This window comes from Sus scrofa, chromosome 11, assembly GCF_054392235.1.
Source record: "Sus scrofa isolate SSC_HxYL_T2T_F1_AM1 chromosome 11, Sscrofa_HxYL_maternal_Yorkshire_Landrace_v2.0, whole genome shotgun sequence".
NCBI classification, from domain to species: domain Eukaryota; kingdom Metazoa; phylum Chordata; class Mammalia; order Artiodactyla; family Suidae; genus Sus; species Sus scrofa.
Window position 1 is genome coordinate 33,757,328 of NC_139393.1, and position 21,862 is coordinate 33,779,189.

The 21,862-nt window shown below is 36.8% G+C and overlaps 1 protein-coding gene across 9 annotated transcripts in view; it reads left to right on the forward strand.

Moving 5' to 3' along the window:
* Window positions 1-21,862, forward strand: part of TDRD3 (tudor domain containing 3) — a 182,497-nt gene that overhangs the window by 6,063 nt on the left and 154,572 nt on the right. The gene's annotated exons all lie outside the window — the stretch shown is intronic.

The following is a 21,862-nucleotide window of genomic DNA, read 5'->3' on the forward strand; positions in this document are numbered from 1 at the left end:
TTTTTTTGGTGAATAACCTATAAATCTAGTTTCAACTGCCTGTAGACTTGACTGCCTTAAGCATAAAGGAGAGGTATAAAAAGAAACTTGCCGCCTCAGCAGGTTGAAAATAATTTTCTTCTCTCAGACAGCAGCATTTGCTAAATCAAGTAAAAATTGCATAGTAACATTTCAAGTACTATAAAAATATAACTACATCCTTTTTTTTTTTGACTTATGCTCTCTCCTTTTGACAAAAGAAAGTCATATTGGCATTTTGACCTATAGTGTAAAGTCCCATCTATTCAGAAATTCTGACTCTTTGAAAGGTACAGGATCTGGAAGTAGCCAAAGAAAACTACTTCTAGATAATTTTTAGAAGCAGCAGACTGCACTCATAGCAATGCAAAAATTTTTATGTAGAATTTGAGAACATTTGTGAAGTTATGGAGAGAAGGGAGGGCAGGAAATGTGTAGTAAGAAAGTAAAGTAGTAACAGGGTGTTGAATCAAAGATAATGATAGAAAAGAAGCACATTGGTGATTCAGTGAAAGAGGAAACAATCACATCCCTGTGCTGGACAAAGCCTACATATACCTTGATACTGTAACCCCTGCAGGTTTCCCACCCCTACTGCATGAGTATAATTCTGTGTGCACATGTGAGCACTTCTCATTCATTTACAGTTTTACAGCTTTTAACATAGAGATAAATAGCTACTTCACCTCAGTATAGTGCTATGGAAGGTGTGAATCTTTACAAAAGTAAGTAAATCTTTGCAGTAATGCAGAGAAATATGTAACTCCACAATTGTAAGCAGAAATACATGTAGAAAATATTTACACCACTTATATACAAGGCACTGTGTTGTCAGGATGATGTACAAAACAGGCGGATTTTAAACATGTCATGTACTGGTATTTTGCTTGCAGGATGTTGTTGAGAGCAGTTAACCCAGACTTGGAAAGTCTGGAAGGATTTCCAGAGCTAATGATATATAAGCAGGGTATGTTGTATATGCCATCTCAATATGGTGTCTAGTTTTTGTCTAGGAACAAAAACAAGGCAGATTCATTGATATACTCATTCAGCAAATAATTGTTGAACATTTTGTTGTGGCAGGCACTTTCTTTTAGTGTGATCAGATGTAGTCTTATGGGGAGAAAGCCATTAATTACATATTCAAACATACTGCATTTGTAAATTATGCTAGAGAGGAGAAGGGATGTGGCTCTTAAAGAGCTTATAAAAGGGAAATTTGCTATCTTCATGGTAGTCAGAGAATGCTTCCCTGAGATCTAGAGGTTAAATGAGAATTAGACCAAGTAAAGAAAAAGCAGCACATACAAAGATCATATGGCAGTAGGGGGCATGATGAGTACAAATGATTGAAGTACCAGTATTAGTGGAGGATGAGACAAGACAGAGAGGCAGTCATATTGAGATGGGGCTGGGTCATGATCAGGAACTAGGTCATGTGGCTTGGCTTCGTGGGTCATGGGTAAGGTTTGTTTTTATTTTTAGGCAATAGAAATCAGTTGACAAATTATATTAGGGAATGGGACAGTTGAAGGAGGCAGGGTATCTTCGTTAAGTTTTGAGGTATCAGCATTGAAGAAAATGGATTAGAGCTAGGCAGGAGTAGATAGTGGAATGGTGGTGGTGATTGAGATGGAGAGCAGTGGATTGAGAGATATTTATGAAGTAAAGTGGACAGAACTTTTCGACGAATTGAATATGGGAGTGAGGGAGAAGGAAATGTCAAGAGTTTGATTTCATGGTTTCTGGCTTGTGTACCCAAATTGACTATAGTGCAATTTGATAGGGACTATTAGACGAGGACCGTAATTTTTGAGAGGTGGATTGTGAATTGAAGTTGGATATTATTTGAGCCTGAGATGCCTTTGAGTCATCTAAAATAATATGCCAGTTGGGCATTAGAAAATACTAATCTTGCACTCACAAGAGAAGACTGTGTTAGAGATATAAATTTGTAGTCATTTGAGTATAGTTGATAATGAAGTAGTACATAGATGAGATCATCTAAGGCTGCACTATTCAGTATAATAGACATTAGCCATGTGTGGCTGCTGAACACCTGAAATGGATCTAGTCTAAGTTCTGATGTGCTATAAATGTACAGTACATACTGAGTTTGGAAGACTTAGTACAAAGGAGGAATGTAAATATCTCATTAATTTTTATATTGTTTACATATTGAAGTAATATTTTTAATATGTTAATATATATCCTTAAATTAATTTCACCTGTTTCTCTTTTCCTCCTTTTTTTTTTAAGTCCACACCCGAGACATATGGAGGGTCCCAGGCTAGGGGCTGAATCCCAGGCTAGGAGCTGTAGCCCCTGGCCTACACCATAGCCACAGCAATGCCGGATCCTCAACCCACTGAGCAAGGCCAGGGATTGAACCTGTGTCCTTATGGATGCAGATTTGTTAACCACTGAGCCACGATGGGAACTCCAACCTGTTTCTCTTTTTAAATTGCTGTTACTAGAAAAGTTAAAATTACATATGTGGCTTGTATTATATTTCTGTTAGATGGGAGTGATCTATGATCAGGTCAAGCACTGAGGAAGTTGAGCATTTTTAGGGGAGAATTAGCCTTTAAGGAGCTGGGGGGAGGAGGGGAAGATATGCATTTGAATGTAGTATGAATTCAGTCAATGATGTTTTTAAGAAGAGAAAATAGACATATCTCTAATAGTTCTGTGAAAAGATTATTTGATTAGGTCATCATTAGTTTATTGACTTGCTGGTATCAGAGAGTAATAGCTGTTTTTAAGACATTCTTTATAAACTTAAGTATCTGACAGTCCTTTAAAAAAATTCTCCCAAAGTCCCCTCCCCCCCCAATTCCTCTAAATATAAAATACATATACAATTCAGTTGCAGCTTTTCAGAAGATTCTATCATGGATGTTAAGTGAAAATTTAAAAAAAACCTTTTTACTTTGCTGAATTTCTAGGAAGGACCTTGAGAAGTTTGAAAAATATCCAATATGAAACATGGAACTAATATTAAACATATTGATGGAAAAAGTTGCTAAATAAATTCAGCCAACATTTTAAAATGGATTTTGGAATTGATTCTGTTCAAGTATTGTTTTGAGAGAGAAATAGTGATGTTTGTAAGTTTAAGTGTCCAGAAAGTTAAAAATCTTGATAAAGTTTATGAAACAATTCTTCCTTTTTTCTAAATGTATTCTATTTTAGATCCAAAGAATTTAAGTAAATGAATATTTGTCTTTTCTAATTAGTTAAAATAATTTGATTGATGCCTTGTTATTTTGTAAGCTCCTATAAGGCAAGGATCAAGTCTTTTCCTATTTTTGCAGTTTTCTTAACATTTCACAGGTGTGAGGTATGCAATAGACACTTAAATACCTATGGACTAAGTGTTAGTGTCATCTTAATTAGTTTCAGTATCTTTCATCATATTGTTTATGTGTAGATTAGTACCCAGGCCCCATCAGAATCTTCTTTCCTTGCTCCGTTTTGAAATTTTACAGGATGGGGAAGTACTATTTCCTCATTTTGGTTGCTGTTGATACATTTTTTGCCTGCTTTTTCCTGATTCTACTTTCTTTGTTTTTACTATTTTTTCCATTGTTCATTTAGTTAGTTACACATCCATTAGAAGTTCTTTTTTTTTTTTTTTTGTCTTTTTGCCATTTCTTGGGCCACTCCTGCGGCATATGGAGGTTCCCAGGCTAGGGGTTGAATCAGAGCTGTAGCCGCCGGCCTACACCAGAACCACAGCAATGTGGGATCTGAGCCTTATCTGCAAGATACACCACAGCTCACGGCAACGCCAGATCCTTAACCCACTGAGCAAGGCCAGGGATCGAACCTACAACCTCATGGTCCCTAGTCGCATTGTTAACCACTGAGCCACGACGGGAACTCCCAACATCCATTAGAAGTTCTTATGGTATTTTTAATTAGGTGTTTCTTTGATAATTAAAAATTGATAAACAGTGAAAGTATTTTATATGTATCTATACCTAAGTTTTTATTTTACTTATGTGGCTAAGCATTTACATTGATATTATTTTAATTAAAATGCAAAAACTGGCCTGGCATACATTTAATATTTTTAAAAATGCTCTGTATTAGTAAGATTAAGGCTAGGCTGTTATGAGACCCCACATTACAGGGGACTAAAGAACGTAGCCTCTTCTTCCTCTGTCAGAAAACAACCCAAAGTTGTGGAGAATTGTGCCTTGTTCTGTCATTAGGGACCTGGGTTCCTTCTCTCCAACTGCTTTGTTGTCCTCTGACTCTCCTACTTCAAGTGAGATCCTCAGACCAACAGCTTTGGCCTTTCCTGGTAGTTTATTTGTAATGTAAAATCTCACATCTCTGCTACAGACTTAGTAAATCACCACCTGCATTTTAACAAGATACTCTCAGTGATTCTGCAGCACATTAAAGTTTGAGAAGTACAGCTCTAGGGCACTGTCATTGTCTTCATGGTCAAAGCAGAGTAGCTGCCTTATCTGGGTTTCAGTTGACAGAGAAAGGAATGACAGGCACAGAGTCCATTCCCTGTTGGGAAAGGTGGCACACATCAGGTCCTGAGTTTCCAAGAACTTTAGTCTTACAGTTGCCTGAAGCAGATTCTAAGAAATGTGGTTTATGGTTTGGTTCAGTGATTCTCAAACCATCTGCCAGTTTTAAAAATATTCAGTATTTCACAGATCAATACTTTCGTAAACTATAAAATCTTTCAACAATGTCAGATTGCACTAAAAGTTTTTAAATGCTTACCTCAGTTTCTGTACTTATCCCATCATGGTATACTAATGAAGAGTTTGAGAATTGGCACTGCACTGATGCATGGACACATATGTCATGTGTTCCATCTGGACACATTTTTGAATTTTTCACTCAGTAATTCTGTTCAAATTATGGTAAGGTTGCATGAATTGGTATGAATGAATGAGGCACTATTTTTCGAGGCCTTTCAAACTTGATTTTACTTACTTGTTAATATTCTTCTCCTTAAATTATATTTTAAATGATGATCTTATGTTTGTAAAAGACTTTTCAGCTTGTAAAGCTCTTTCCCTAATTATATGTCATTCCATTATAATGAGTAGTATGTATGTATGCATTATGTTTGCTTATAAAAAGGTATTACAAGTCATCTTGGTTTAATCATACTTAGTGTGCCACATGAAAGGATGTTCATGTTTGTTATGAGATACCTTTATAATGTATTTTGTAATTTTTAGTTATGAACTAATGTGAATTAATAGTAGTTTACAATTTTTGTTGAGACTTATCTCTGCCCTTATCATATAGGCTAACATTGCTTGTTGACATGGTCTGAATTATACCTGCCTCAACATGTTTTTATGGAAAATAAAATTGAATTGGACTGTTGGTGGTCTTTTAAAATATTTTACTGTATTGCAATAACTTTCAAGTGTAAATTGAATTGTTTATAGTTATTGGTAATGCTTTAGGCAAAATATATTTTAAAATGTGTGATTATAGGCGTCTGTGCATTGATGATATGTACTTTTAAAGTGGAAAACGACCGAATGTTTGACTGAATGTTTTGTTATATTGAGTGTGCTTGCTTGTTGCTGTTTTGGCCTGCCTAGTGTTGCCCTGCAGCAACAATTTTTTCCCCCTAAGTAACCAGTATATGTGAACTAATAGGTCAGCAGAAAGTCTGCATTGTGAAAGTGCTGCCAAAGAGCAGGCTTACAGGTTTTCATCAGTTTGTGTTTGAAACTGAGATTAATAAATTACATGATTTCGAATAGTTAAAATTTTACATTAGAATTATTAGTTAGAATTAAATGATTATAATTACCTCACAAAACTGGATTATCATGAGGGATTACTGAGGAAAAAAAAATTATAAAAACACTGCTCTGCACCCTTGATCTTTAGGTAGATGTACTTCTTGAGAAGTGGTATGGTAGGTGGTTAAGAACATGGGCTCTGAAGTCCAGGTCTCATGAGCCAGGGTCAGTCCTTGTTCCGTCACTGAGTAGCTTAACCTTGATCACATTAACTGTTGGCTGCCTCGATTTCCTCATCTGCTAAATGGTGCAAACTGTAGCACTTATCCTATAGTATAGTTATGAGGGTTAATAAAAAGTGCTTAGAACAGTGTTTACCATATACTGAATGCTCAGTAAATATTTGCAGTGCTTCCTGTTGTATGCTAGGCCTGGGCTCTCATAATTTATTGTTGCCAGTAAAAATTGATCTCATAATGGATTTCTGATGAAGTGTCACTTTTGGAAAAGGTTGTGCTTTACTCTATTTTTAGAATACCTTATATAGTCTCTAAAAGGGTTTCTTTGATAGTGACAAAAATATTTATACCTTATGGATTTTGAATTTCATAATAAAGTATACGCTTACCATTTGGTAATCTTACAAATATTACTGTTTCAAGTTAAAGATGAAATGGTACAAATAGCTAGAATATTTACTTCATATAATACTAGTTATTTCACTTGTAAAGAAGAATAAAAAGACATTTGAGAGGGGAAACTCTCAATATGCAGTCTCTTAGGCATATCAATTTAGTAAGTCTTAGAAGCTGAAAGCAGGTGGTTTCACATCTTATTGAAATGTTGCATTATTATTATTAAGTATTTGGCTTATATTTTTTAAAATAAGGATTTCACTTAAGGAGTAATGGGATAGCCTCATAAGTTGAATGTTTGGAACCAGTTCTGTAATATGTAAGTTTATGAGACAATATAAGTTTTTAACAATTAAATACATTCCAGGAGTTCCCGTTGTGGTGCAGTGGTTAACGAATCCGACTTGGAACTATGAGGTTTCGGGTTTGATCCCTGGCCTTGTTCAGTGGGTTAGGGATCCGGTGTTGCCATGAGCTGTGGTGTAGGTTGCAGACATGGCTCAGATCCCAAGTTGCCGTGGCTCTGGCATACACCGGTGGCTACAGCTCCGATTGGACCCCTAGCCTGGGAACCTCCATATGCCGTGGGAGCGGCCCAAGAACTGGCAAAAAGACAAACAAAAACAAAAACAAAAAAAAAAACCACATACATTCTGGAATTTTGAAATCAAATTTATGGTTACCAAAGGGGAAACATGGGGTGGAGGAGGGATAATTAGGAGTAGGGGATTAACATGTACACACTACTATATATAAAACAGATAACTAACAAAGACCTATTGTATAGCACAGGGAAATCCACTTGATATTCTGTAATAACCTATATGGAAAAAGAATCTGAAAAATACAGGTATATAAATATGATTCACTTTACTGTATACCTGAAACTAACACAACGTTTTAAATCAACTATACTCTAATAAAATAAAATGAAAACATTTTGAAAGTGGTATTTTTTAAGTTTAGTTTTAGGAGGAAGAAAGATTATATAGCTTTACGCTAATAAAGGGGTTGGCAAACTATGGTCCATGGGCCAAATTTGGCCTGCTGCTTGTTTTTGCAAAATTTTTTGGAACACAACGAGACCTTTTAGTTTTTGTGCTATGGGGCAGAGTTGAGTAGTTGGGACAGAGATCCTATGGCCTGAAAAACTATCTGACCCTTCGCAGAAAAGGTTTGCTGATCTCTGCCATAAGTAATTAGTGAAATAGATTAGTCCAGTATTATTTAGGAAACAGGAAAAAAGTTTAAATAGTACATGTTACTTGACTAGTATCTGTCAAAATAACTGCAAAACAACCACAATTCTTGTTCTTATCCTCACTTGTAACTATTGGTATGAATGGAACTGGCTCACGTATTAGTAAATCCTCACTATTTGATAGGAATGTGCCAATACTTGCAATGGGGCTTTCTATCAAATACGGAATTGTCAAGTGTTTTGAAACAGTCTAATAATTTTAATAGAACTTTTCCATTATGTCCTAGGGCAGATATATCCCTTCATTGGTTTCAGTTGAGAATTTCTATATCACATCTGAACAACTTAGATTTTATGGAAAACCTTGATCCCAGGTAGTTTTTGATCAAATCAGTACTGCTTAATGGAAGGAAACAGAGTGGATGTGATGCCGAAAAACCTCTTAAAACATGTCAATCCTGAGTAAAATATAGAAGTTTGTCTTTAAGTGACAAAATGTATTTGGTAGCCAATCATATTTAATTATCCCTACTTATTTGTAACAAGCTGATTATTTTAGATTAGAAATTGAGCTTCCGGAAAAATAACTTCATGCCTTGATTTGGGAAAGTAAGTGAGGTTTTGTAACTGTTCAAGGAGCTAGGCATGAAGTGTCTAATAAAGTGCAGTTTTCAGTATCTATTGCCATTGTCATTCATATTTTTTCCTTTTTTGGAAATGTGTCTTCAGACTTGTAGAATTACCAGTCCCACCATGTAGAGATTCATACTCATTGGGATCCAGCGCACAATTTCTATTTTTGACATTACTCTGATATAGAAATTACATTACTGTTTCATCAGAACTTTTACATTTCATCTAGCTACTTTGGTGTACTGGGACTATAACTAAGATAATAATTATAAGCAAACACACCATTTAACAAATGTAACCAGTAATAGGCAAATGCCATTATTAAGAAAAACAGGAGTTCCCGTCGTGGCGCAGTGGTTAACGAATTCGACTAGGAACCATGAGGTTGCGGGTTCGGTCCCTGCCCTTGCTCAGTGGGTTAACGATCCGGCGTTGCCGTGAGCTGTGGTATAGGTCGCAGACGCGGCTCGGATCCTGTGTTGCTGTGGCTCTGGCGTAGGCCAGTGGCTACAGCTCCGATTAGACCCCTAGCCTGGGAACCTCCATATGCCGCGTGAGCAGCCCAAGAAATAGCAAAAAAAAAAAAAAGAAAGAAAAACAGGTCTTGCACTTTAGCTAAACAAAACAGACCAATGAAATCCTTTTAGCTCATCCACATACTTAAATAAAATAATAATTTTGAGGAAAACATTAGTTTTTCAGTAAAGATCATGATTAATTTTGCATATCAGATTGTGAGAAATTAGCAAATAAAGTTGCTTCCTTTCCTCAAATGACCAAACTTTGTATGGATGACTTGATGGATCTCCTGGGAACCATCCTGGTCCAAAAACTCATTGAAAGTTTTAAATCAGGGCCACGAAAAGATCAGATTTGTTGAGTTTTAAAAATATCACTCTGGCTTTTATCTCAAGGCTGGGTTAAGAGATCAATATTTAGGCAGGGACAGTTTAAAGAAAAACATTCTTGAGAGGTAAATGTTATCAGTGATTTATTTTTCTTAATTCCCTTAAGAATTAAAGAAACGGAGAACTCTGGTTGGCTGTCAGTGCTCTTGACTTGTTCTCCCCCCTGCCCCAGTTCAAAAATAAAATCAGTTAACACTGTTTACTGGTGTTGGTGCTGGTGTTTCTTGGTGTCTTTTATTTAAGGTTGATATGTTAGTCGGATGGCTCAAAAATTGTACTTTGTAAGTTGGTAAAAGTAGTGATTTTATTATTTAACATGATGTCCCACAAAAGAAAAAAAAAAGATTTAACATGGTGTGATATCAAATCATAGCAAAAATGACCTACTTTATAGCAATTGGTTGCTTCAATAAATAAGATATCTAAGTTTGAAGATTTTTAAAGGAAAACGAGAAAGCCCCCATATCATGGATTTTAGATCCAGATTTCTGAAGAGTAGTAGGGACACCATTTTTCTTAACTGATCAACCACTAACTCCATCCTGTTTTAGTGATGTTTCCAAGCCAATATGTGAATGAGGCTATATTTAAAACATTCTTTTAATAAGTAGATATTTATTTGTTTTTTTAATTTATTTATTTAGTCTTTTTGCCTTTTCTAGGGCCACTTCCCGTGGCATATGGAGGTTCCCAGGCTAGGGGTCTAATCGGAGCTGTAGACTCTGGCCTATGCCAGAGCCACAGCAATGCAGGAGCTACAACACAGCTCACGGCAACACCGGATCCTTAACCCACTGAACAAAGCCAGGGATTGAACCCGCAACCTCATAATTCCTAGTCGGATTCTTTAACCACTGTGCCACGACGGGAACTCCCTAAGTAGATATTTATTAAGCAAAACTCTTCCCCAAGAGTTGTATTTCCTTTTTAAGAAATTATTTCATGAATCCTTTTCTTGTATTTTTCTTTGATTTGAAAATTGCTCTTTTAATTTTGAGCACATGTTTATGTTTATAGGCAGAATTTTTTGCACCAGTCTTTGTGTCACTTTCCACCTATACCTATTGTTCCGTCTGTTGTCTGCTGTGGTCTGGTTTGTGCTTCTTATATGCTACTGAAATGCTTTTGCTGAAGTTACCAGTGACCTCCCAGTCGGGTACATTTCAGGCCTTTCCTATTGACCTTTGCTACATGGGATGGTATTGGTCAACTTACTTCTTAACAGTCACTATCCCTAACACTGCAGAATTCTTGTTCTCTTCATCCCTTTCTGATCATTCACTTGCTGTCCTTTCATAGTATTCCTTTTTTTTTGGGGGGGGGGTCTTTTTTTTTAGGGCTGCCCCTGTGGCATATGGAGGTTCCCAGGCTAGGGACTGAATTGGAGCTGTAGCCTGTGGCCTCCACCACAGCTCAGGGCAATGTCGGATCCTTAACTCATCCTCATGGATGCTAGTCAGGTTCATTTCCGCTGAGTCATAACAGAAACTCCAAAAAAATATTTTCTTTATTGGATTGACTTGGTATTTTGACTGAAGATCTCTTGATCATGTTCTGTGCATCCATGTTTAGATTCTGTTCTGTGTCATTGTTCTGTCTGACTATCCTCATGCCATTATCACGCTGGGGGGTTATCAGTAGTACTGATATCAATTAGTGTAAGCTCTCATCTCTTTCAGTGTAATTTGTCTGTGCTTGATACTTTGCATTTCCATATGAATTTCATGTCATGTCATGTCATGTCATGTCATTTCATTTCAGTCTTTTTTTAGGGCTGCACCTGCAGCATGGGGAAGTTCCCAGGCTAGAGGTTGAATCAGAGCTGTAGCTGCCAGCCTAGGGCACAGCCACAGCAACCTGGATCCGAGCCACATTTGCAACCTTACACTCCAGTTCAGGGCAATGCCAGATCCTGTAACCCACCGAACAAGGCCAGGGATCCGACCTGTGTCCTCATGGATACTGGTCCGGTTTGTTACCACCGAGCCACAGCGGGAACTTCTCCATATGAATTTTACAATCAGCTTTCCTATTTGTTGAACAAAGCCTGCCGGAACATCTAATAGTAAACAACCTCCAAAATCTCTTCAAAATATACTTATGGAGATTCCATGCAAAAGCGTACTCTAAACATTATGTGAAGACAGAATGTTGAAAATATCAAATAGCTGCGAGTGAAAAAACACCATCACCATGGTTCCATAAACTCCCACCTCAGACTTGTCCCACTGTGGGGCTTGGTGATTCAGGGCTGTAGGAAAAGCAGAAGAGAAATGCAAGTGGCTTGAAGATGAAGCCAGAAAGATAAAATAGGAGTTCCCGTTGTGGCGCAGTGGTTAACGAATCCGACTAGGAACCATGAGGTTGCGGGTTCGGTCCCTGCCCTTGCTCAGTGGGTTAACGATCCGGCGTTGCCGTGAGCTGTGGTGTAGGTTTCAGACGCGGCTCGGATCCCGCGTTGCTGTGGCTCTGGCGTAGGCCGGTGGCTACAGCTCTGATTCGACCCCTAGCCTGGGAACTTCCATATGCCGCGGGAGCGGCCCAAGAAATAGCAACAACAACAACAACAAAAGACAAAAGACAAAAAAAAAAAAGAAAAAAAGAAAGATAAAATATATACTGAAACTAAAAATGTTAAAGTAAGAGTAGACACATTATTTAAAGGCATAATGTTCCAAATATTTAGCTTCTGGGAGAGAAAAAAGGCAAAAAGATAGGAAATAGTTTCCTTTGGCAAATGGGTAGTGAAGAGGAAAAAAAGGGGGGGGTTAGAATCTTAGAATCTTATAACTGGAGTAGAATCAGAAATTGGAGGATTCACAAAAACTGCTTCTGGCCCCACCCCCTTCCCACTTAAGGAAACAAACCAACCAGCTACTCCATTAAAGTATCTGGAATTGATAGGAAAGGGAGACATTGGACTAGAAATACTAGAGTACTGTAAAACAGGTTGACTGCACAAAAATTAAAACCAGTCTAACTCAGGAAAGAAATTTGTACACAAATTAACTGAGGAAAATTCCCATCAAACAATCATGAAGTATTAAAATAACTGTAAATTGGTACTCCAGACAGAATTAAATTTATTCTAATAAGCATTTGAGAATATAAAAAATTGATCCCATTGTGTCTCAGTGGTAACGAACCCTTACTAGGGTCCATGAAGACACGGGTTCAATCCCTGGCCCTGCTCAGTAGGTTAAGGATCCAATATTGTTGTGAACTGTGTAGGTTGAAGATGCGGCTCAGATCCAGTGTTGCTGTGGCTGTGGTGTAGGCCGGCAGCTGTAGCTCTAATTTGACCCCAAGGCTGGGAACTTCCATATGCTGCAGGTGCAGCCCTAAAAAGCAAAAAAAAAAAAAAAAAAAAAAAAAAAGAATATGAAAAATTACTTGAATCAGTAATTCAAAAGTTGAAAGCAAAAATGGACAATAAAACAGAAAAATTTAAAAGCATTGATGGAGTTCAGAAAAGAAAATGTCAAAATTATCTTAGAAATGAAGAATATATTGTAAGATACCACAGGATAATAGATTAATATGAAATTTTAATAAAGAAAAAATTTAAAACAAAAATAGCCATGAGAATTAAAATGACATAAAGAGGTAGGAAATGTCAGAGAAAAAATAGTAGAAATAGAAGATGTAGTCAGGGAAGAAATAACATTTATTTTATTGGAATCCCTGAAGAAGTAAACCAAAACAATTGAAAAGAGTTCATACCTAAAACTATAATTCAAGAAAAATTTCCATATGGAAAAGACTTGAATCCACGCATTGAATGTATACCAAGAACCTGGAAAGTATTCCAAGAACCTGGAAAAATTAATGCACTATATATATATATATATTTTTTTTTGCTTTATAGGGCTTCACTCACAGTATATGGAGGTTCCCAGGCTAGGGGTCGAATCGGAGCTGTAGCTGCTGGCCTACGCCACAGCCACAGCAATGCGGGATCCGAGCCGCGTTTGCAACCTACACCACAACTCTTGGCAACGCCGGATCCTTAACCCACTGAGCAAGGCCAGGGATTGAACCTGCAACCTCATGGTTCCTAGTCGGATTCGTTAACCACTGAGCCACGACGGGAACTCTTAATGTACAATAATTAACTCTAATACGTATCTTAGTAAAATTATTGTATTTCAAAGATAATAATAAAGTTCTTAAGGCTCTATGGAAAAAACCCAAGTAACTTAGGCAAAATAATTATGCAGTTTACCTTTGCACAGTATGGGGATTAGGGGTGCCAACTCTCCATGCAATTTAAAATCCGCATATACTTCATAGTCAGTTCTCTACATCCATAGTTCTGCACCTGCAGGTTCAACCAACCATGGATAGTGTAGTATTACAAAAGCAAGGCAAAGTGGAGCAGCATATTTTAAAAAAGTCAATGAAAGCGTGATTCTGGATTTTCTACACAGTGGAGCCAGCCTTTAAATATTAAGGTTATATAAACACAGTTTTCAATATACCAGAACTTAGGGAAATCTGTACCCCTCAGTCCTTCTTGAGAAATCTAAAAGATGAACTTTGTCCAAACAAATGATTGGGAAAACTTCAGCAAAAGGATTGATGATGATGAGCATTTTAAAATGTATAAATATATAACACAAACAAAGATGGTTATGAGGATAGAATAAAAGTATTACATGGTGAGACAGCATTAGAAATAATGTATCGGAGTTCCCCGTCGTGGCTCAGTGGTTGAAGAATCCGAAATTATGAGAGCAGGGATAATGATTTTGATATCAGTTATAGTAGAATTCAAGTCCAAGGGCATAAAGTGTGACAAAGATGGTTAATGGTAAAACCCACACCACAATCAAGATGTTGCACTTATGAATATTTATGAAACAAAACCTGTAGGATATGCAGAGACATAAAGAAATGTACCAATAATAGACTTTAATATACCACTTTCATTACTAGATGGATGAAGTGGAAAAAAAGAAAATTAGAATATCTAAACAACAGAGTCAGTAAGGTTGATACATCTTGAATATGGAGAATACATGTTTCTGTTGAGTGCCCATGCCTCATCGACAAAATTGGTTATATGTTAGGGTCACAAAGAAAACAGTAAGTTCCATAAAATAGATATATTACAAACAGTCCTGTGTACAATGCAATAAAACTAGGTTTTACTAACAAAAGCAAAAACAGTCTTGTCCACCTAGAAACTAAAAAAAAAAAAAAAATGATTTAATAGCTCCTTAGTAAAAGGAGAGGAAAAAAAGAGAGAAAATCCAGAATTAGACCCCAAAACAAGGAAACTTCATATATGGCAAAGATAATGTATCAATATGGTTCCAATAAAGAGAGGGAAACCAACACAGTAACTTGAACAGAGAAAATTTAGTATAAAAAAATACAGTAACAGCAGAGATAAGGAGCAGCTACTATTCCTAAGGAGGAAGAACTCCCTTTATCTTCGGGTCTGAGATTCATTCCTCATTGAAGAGGGTACAGAATGGGAGAGAAGTCACTGTGGTCCTGCACTGGTAGAACTTGCTGGAAATTACTCTTTGGAACTTGTTACACACCTACCTTCTAAGGTGTCAAGGAAAGCTATTCACAGGGAAAAGTCTTGCTGTGCACAGTGAGTCATTTCACTGTGCAGCTACCTGAGTGAGGGTCAGTGCTGGGTGATTTACCGGCCACTGTGCCCTACTGGATCCTGTTGAGCAAGTGTACTTGAATCCTGTGGACTCCAGTGCCCTCTACTGGCAAAGTTTAACACTGGTGCCACGTGGCGAAGAAAAAGATATTTAAGTTCAGATTCATTTTCACAGTTCAGGCATCACAACGTGAATTTGGAGCTGAAAGACAGTAAAATGATAACTGGCACAGGCAACATCTCAGAGCGCTACAGAGAAGATACATCTTTAAAAGCAATGGTCCTGGGACAACCTGGTAGCCATTTGGAGAAAGGTGAAATTACATCCATATCTTAAACCATCCATAGCATAAATTCCAAATAGATTACTGTCTACTTGAAACCATTCATACAGTAGAAGAAACATGAGGGACTTCCTCTTCAACTTTAATATAGGGAAAGGCTTCCAAATTCTGACCTAAATCCAGAGGCAATAATAAGATTGATAAATTTGCCTGCATAAAAATAAAACAAGTTTGCATAGTGAAAAATACCATAAACAAAATTAAAAAGCAACCGATGATCTGGGAGACACAATATATAAAACAGACACAGGGCTATGATTTTTAATGTATAAAGAGCTCTTCAAAATTAAGTGACGAAAGACCAGTAATCTGACACAAAAATAGGGAAAAGACATGAAAAAAAGAAAATGGCCCTCAAATATGTGAAAAGTTGTTCCCACTCATAATTATACAAATTAAAATGACATTGCGATATCCTTTCTCCCTTGTTAACGATGGCAAAAAATTTTAAAAAATTTGTTTTGTCAAGGTTGTGGTGAAATAGATAACTCATTATGTGTGAATGCATATTGCTATTCTGGCTCCTTATCCTGTGTTGAAGACCTGGAAAGCTTTGGGATGCTTTCTAGTTCTCTGAGAGCCTTAATCCTTTGGTGGCTGAATGGCTTGAGCACTTCAAGGGACTTCTCTCAATTCCCTTGCCCTACTCCTTACTTTTAGTCATTGAAAGCCTGGAGTATTTTAACTCATTATTCAATATAATTAATAGTGTGACTGATTTTAGTCTTTCATTTAATATATTGCTATGGCTGATTTTATTCTCTCATTTCATTTGTTACTTTCTGTTTATCTGATCCCAGTTGTTCTTTGTGCCTCCTTTTCTATCTTCTTTTTGGTGTAGCATGTATTTCTTAGTATCCGTTTTGTATTGACTTTGAGTTATATCTCTTGGTGTCATTTTTTAAAATGGCTACTCTACTAGAGATTACAGCGTGAATCTTTAAATTATCACAGTTTACCTTCAAATAATACCTCAGGAACAATGTAGGTGTTTTATAATAGTATAATTTTAATTAGCCCTGCCTGCCTGTTGTCCTGGTGTGTGTGTGTGTTTCACAGTATTTTAATTTTTTGAGTTTAAACAGTTTATAGTCTTAAAGAAACTTGCATGTATATGTAAAGATAGTTTAAAAAGATTTTTTGTATTTACCTCTATATTTACCATTTCGATGCTTTTTGAATTCTTTCCTGTGGTTTCACCTTGTGTCATTTTGCTTAAGATTAATAACTTTATTTTTGACCACACCCTCAGCATATGGAAGTTGCTGGGCCAGTGATTGAATTCAAGCCTCAGCTACAACCTATGCCACAGTTGTGACAATGCTGGATCCTTAACCCACTGCACCAGGCCAGGGATTGAATACACGCTGCTTCAGAGGCAATGTCAGATCCTTAACCCTCTGTGCTACAGTGGGAACCTCAAGATTAATGACTTTTTAAAGCATTTCTTGTATTGTGTATCTACTAATGGTAAATTTTCTCAACTTTTATCTAGGAATCTATTCCCTTTTCCTTTTCTTTTTTTGTTTTTTTGCCTTTTTAGGGCCATACCCACAGCACAGCAATGCGGGATCTGAGCTGCATCTTTGACCTACACCACAGTACATGGCAACACCAGATCCTTAACACACTGAGTGAGGCCAGGGATTGAACCCACGTACTCATGGATGCTAGTTGGGTTTGTTACTGCTGAGCCATAACAGGAGATCCATTGACATTTGACTCTCCTTTAATCTGTTTCTGCTGCCTGTTTCATCTCTTGGTTGTTACATGTATTTTTGCTTTATGCTATACCATATAACTTGATTGTAGGCTAGGCTTTTTGTATAAAAGAACTTTAGAGAATGAAATAAAAATTATTTCCATGCCCTTCTAGACCTGGGGGGGTGGGGTAGAGAATCCTGAGGTAATGAGGCTTGTGGTTATTATGGCATTTTTCTTTCTTTTCTTTTCTTTTTTTTTTTTTTTTTTTTGCTTTTTAGGGCCCCACGCACGGCATATGGAGGTTCCCAGGCTAGGGGTCTGATCAGAGCTACAGCTGCCGGCCTATACCATAGCTACAGCAACATCAGATTCAAGCCGCGTCTATGACCTACGACACAGCTCATGGCAACACCAGACCCTTAACCCACTGAGCAAGGCCAGGGATCAAACCCTCAACCTCATGGTTCCTAGTCAGATTGGTTTTTGCTGCACCACGACGGGAGCTCCTATTATGGCTTTTTTTCAGTGTTAGTTTGAGTCAGGTCACCATTAGTTTCAAGTACTTTGAGCAGGGGATCACAATTTTCAACAGGGCCTGGGATCGAAGCACTTTTAACTTCCAGACATCTGCTCTTGCTTTACAACTAGGCTGCCAGCTCTGAAACTGTGGGAGATCCATTTCTCTGTGTTTGCTGCCTAGCTTTCAGATTTAATGATTCATGTTCTACTTTCTATTCCTCTGTAAGCCCTGTTCCCTGTTTCTTCGGTTAAAGCCTAGAGAGACTTGGGGTAGTTTCTTTCAGCTCTTCTACTTTACTCCCTGTAGATCCAAGCTATTACATTGAGAAAGGAGAAGCAATGAGGTCCTGCTGTATAGCACAGGGAACTATATCCAATCACTTGTGATAGAACATGATAGAAGATAATATGTATACATTCTTTTTCTCATATACATATGACTGGGTCACTTTGCTGTATAGAACATTGTAAATCAACTATATCTAATAAAAAAATTTTGAAAAAAGAGAAAGCTTGGAGTGTCTGGAGATGCAGGAATGAGGAGGGTGTGAGGAGATGAGAAGTTCTTTACTCTGTCCTGTCTGGCCCATAGGCATTTTCAGCTGAAAACCTGAAGCGTTTGGAGGATACCTTCAGATATTCTGCTTTGGACTTAGCCTTCTAGAGCTAAAAGCTCAGAGTGCCTCTGATGAGCTTAGGTCTCTCTTTTTCTCTCCCTTGCCACCTGTTTTTCCATCCTAATCCCAGTTTTTGGCATATAACACTTGAGCACTTAGTGAAGGAAGACTGAGAGTTGGCTGGTAATTGCAGACTTGCTTGTGGCTTTGTATCTTTGGGATTCTAATCTGTGGAGCTGGATTGTGTGTGGCTGTAAAAAAGGTTTGTTGAATTGAAAGTCTGGCTGATTTCTCTTTACTCAAAGTGTGGTAAATTCTTCTTTCTTCAAAAGAGATGGAACAACTGTGAGTCTTTTTTTAAGATGAGGTACTCATCACTTCTTAGAATTTAGTTCATATACATTTATTTGTGGTCTCATTGTTCTGATGGGCTTAAAAACCTGTGCTTTTGTAGTTTATCCAGTTTGTTTTTTTTATTTTGGTTCAGAGTATGTTCTCCTGCTGCTTTGTGGAACCCATTGTTTCTCTTTGTAATTCTAATTCTCTCTTAGTAGTAGGAAAAATCTGGGATTAATAACCAATGAATCATCTTTAACTTTTAAAATTTCCTTACAGTTTCCTTAAATATTATAAGTTTTATATACTTGAAGCAAAAATATCAACTAGGTCTACTCTCAATTCAAAAGAACAAAAACTAGCTTATTGCCCTAGTATATCACTGAGCAAAGTAATTTTCTTATGAATGTATCTCTTGCTAATCGTGACATGGAAGTTTTGAATGGGAAACTGTGGACACATCATCCAATCCTTTTATTTTACCCATTGGAGAATATCTTTATGTTTTCAATGGTTCTAATGAGATTGAGTTTGCTATCTAATCTATAGCCATTGCTTTTTTGTCTTTTTTTTGCACAGTCTTATGCTTTGGATTTCTACTTTGTAATTTTTACCTGTGTTAATTATTTGTTCAGACTTTAACTTTTAAAATGTTTAGAAATGATGGATTATTTCTCTGGGGCATTGGTTATTTGTATTTGTTTCTCTTGTTATTTAAATGGAATTACACACCTAAATGGATCTAATGTAAGTGATACATATAAATTAATTAAAAATGTAGTTAATAATGTGAATGTGGTGGGTTATTTAAAGTGTAGATAAGTAGTCATGAATACTGTTTTCTTTTGAATTGTTTTGTGCAGCAGAAAATACTTTTTCACAAAAACTAGCCTTTGATATTAATTTTGTTTGTTTGTTTCTTTGTCTTTTCTAGGGCTGCACCCGAGGTATATGGAGGTTCCCAGGCTAGGGGTCTAATTGAAACTGTAGCTGCCGGCCTACGCCAGAGCCACAGCAACATGAGATCCGAGCCGTGTCTGCGACCTACACCACAGCTCACGGCAATGCCGGATCCTTAACCCACTGAGCAAGGCCAGGGATCAAACCCGCAACCTCATGGTTCCTAGTCGGGTTCGTTAACCACTGTGCCACGATGGGAACTCCGAATATGGAATATATTTTAATTGAAGTATAATTGACATACCATATCATATTAGTTTCAGGTATACATTGTAGTAATTTGGTATTTATATACATTTCAAAATGATCATCATGACAAGTACTAGTTACCATCTGTAGTCATAGAAAATTATTGTAATATTATTGACTATATTCCCTATGTTGCACATTACATCCCTATGACTGATTTACTTCATAACTGGAAGTTCAGACCTCTTAATCCGCTTCACTTACCTCACCTGCCCCCAGCACTGCTTTACTCCTCTCCCTGTGTTTTGTGTTTTTTTATATCATATTTTACGTCATATTTTTATTTTGTGTATCCCTTAAATGCTATTGTAGTAATAATTGATTTTACTGCTTTTGACCTTCATAGTAGCTTTTTAAGTAGTTGATCCCCTACAGATATTATAAAATACTGGCTATATTCCCTGTGTTGTACAAACCTCCTTGAGCTATCTTACACCAATAGTTTAATACTTCCTATTCTCCCATCCATATATTGCACCCCACCCCCCACCAAACTGGTAACCACTAGTTTGTTCTTTATTATTTGTGAGTCTCCTTTTTTGTTTTACTTAACTAGTCTGTTATATTTTTAAGATTCCCTGTATAAGTGATATCATATAGTGTTTGTCTTTCTTTGACTTATTTCACTTAACATAATGTTCTCCAAGTCCTTACATGTTGCTGAAAATGGCAAAATTTTTTTCTTTTTTTTTTCTTTTTTGTCTTTTTGCCTTTTTTCTAGGGCTGCTCCCCTGGCATATGGAGGATCCCAGGCTAGGGGTCTAATTGGAGCTGTAGCTGCCAGCCTACACCAGAGCCATAGCAATGCGAGATCCAAGCCATGTCTGAGACCTACACCACAGCTCATGGCAATGCTGGATCCTTAACCCCCTGAGCGAGGCCAGGGATCAAACCCACAACCTCATGGTTCCTAGTTGGATTCATTAACCACAAGACATGACGGGAACTCCAAAATTTTGTTCTTTATTATGGCTGAGTAGTATTCCATTGTGTGCATATATGTATGTATGTATATTATTTTTTCCCCTATTCAGTAGGGTATCTTTTTGCTTTGGGGATGTTTTCCTTTGCTGTGTGAAAACTTAAGTTTATAGGCCTCGTTTGTGTTTTTGCTGTTATTTACTTTGGAGACAAATAAAAAAAAATATTGCTGTCGTTTATGTCAAAGAGTGTTCTGCCTATTTTATTCTAAGAGTTTTATAGTATCTGGTCTTTTCTCCATTGCATATTCTTGCCTCTTTTGTCATAGATTAATTGACCATAGTGTGTGGGTTTATTTCTGAGCTCTCTGTCGTGTTCCATTGATGTATGTTTCTGTTTTTATGACAGTACCATATTGTTTTGATGAATGCAACTTTGTAATATGGTCAGAAGACAGGGAGCCTGATTCCTCCAGCTCTGATTTTCTTTCTCAGGATTTCTTTGGCTGTTTAGGGTCTTTTGCGTTTCCGTACACATTTTAAAATTATTTGTTCTAGTTCTTCGAAAAATGCCATTGGTAATTTGATAGGGTTTGCATTGAATCTGTGGATTGCCTTGGTTAGTACGGTCATTTTAACAATATCGTTTCTTGCAATCCGAGAACACAATGTATTTGTCCATCTTTTTGTGTCTTCTTTGGCTTCTTTTATTAGTGTTTTTTAATTTTTGGAGTACTTATTTAGTCATTCTTTTAGTGAGTTTGCCATTTCTCTTAGATACCATTCCACTGTTTGCTAACTATATAACTTCGAATGGGTTAATTAATCTGAATTTTTCTCATGTGTAAAATGGGAGTAAAACAATACATTCCTCACAGAGTTATTGTGATGATTAAATGACTTAATACATATCAAATAATTAGTGTGTTATCTGGCATTTAAAAGCTCAGTAAATACTTGCTGTTATTATTACCATCACAGTTGTTATCATCATCATCATCGTCATCATCCCCACTCTGTTGTCATTCCCATTTGTTCCCATTTGTCTATTACCATCTTATTTTACACACTCCTTATTACTTTGCTTTTAAACTTGTGCAGTAGCCTCCCAATTGATAGTTTTACCTCCAGTTTCTGTTCCATCTATGTGGTTTATTTACACTTTTCAGACAAATCTAACGTTAACATAGATCTTTTAATTAGGACACTGCCCAGTTAAAAGCTATCTCTCCATTGCTCATTGTTAAATCTTGCTTTGGTATTTAAATAACTCATTTTACTTATGTAAAATTTGTAGTAGGTTTTTAATAAATATTTTTTGAATAAATTGAATTAATGGCTCAATTAAAGCATTTAAAATTAGGTTACAGCAAAATTTCAGTGTATTTGTAGTTGATACTGTGCTATTTCAATTTATGTAAATTCTCCTTATAAAAGATAATCATTGACTT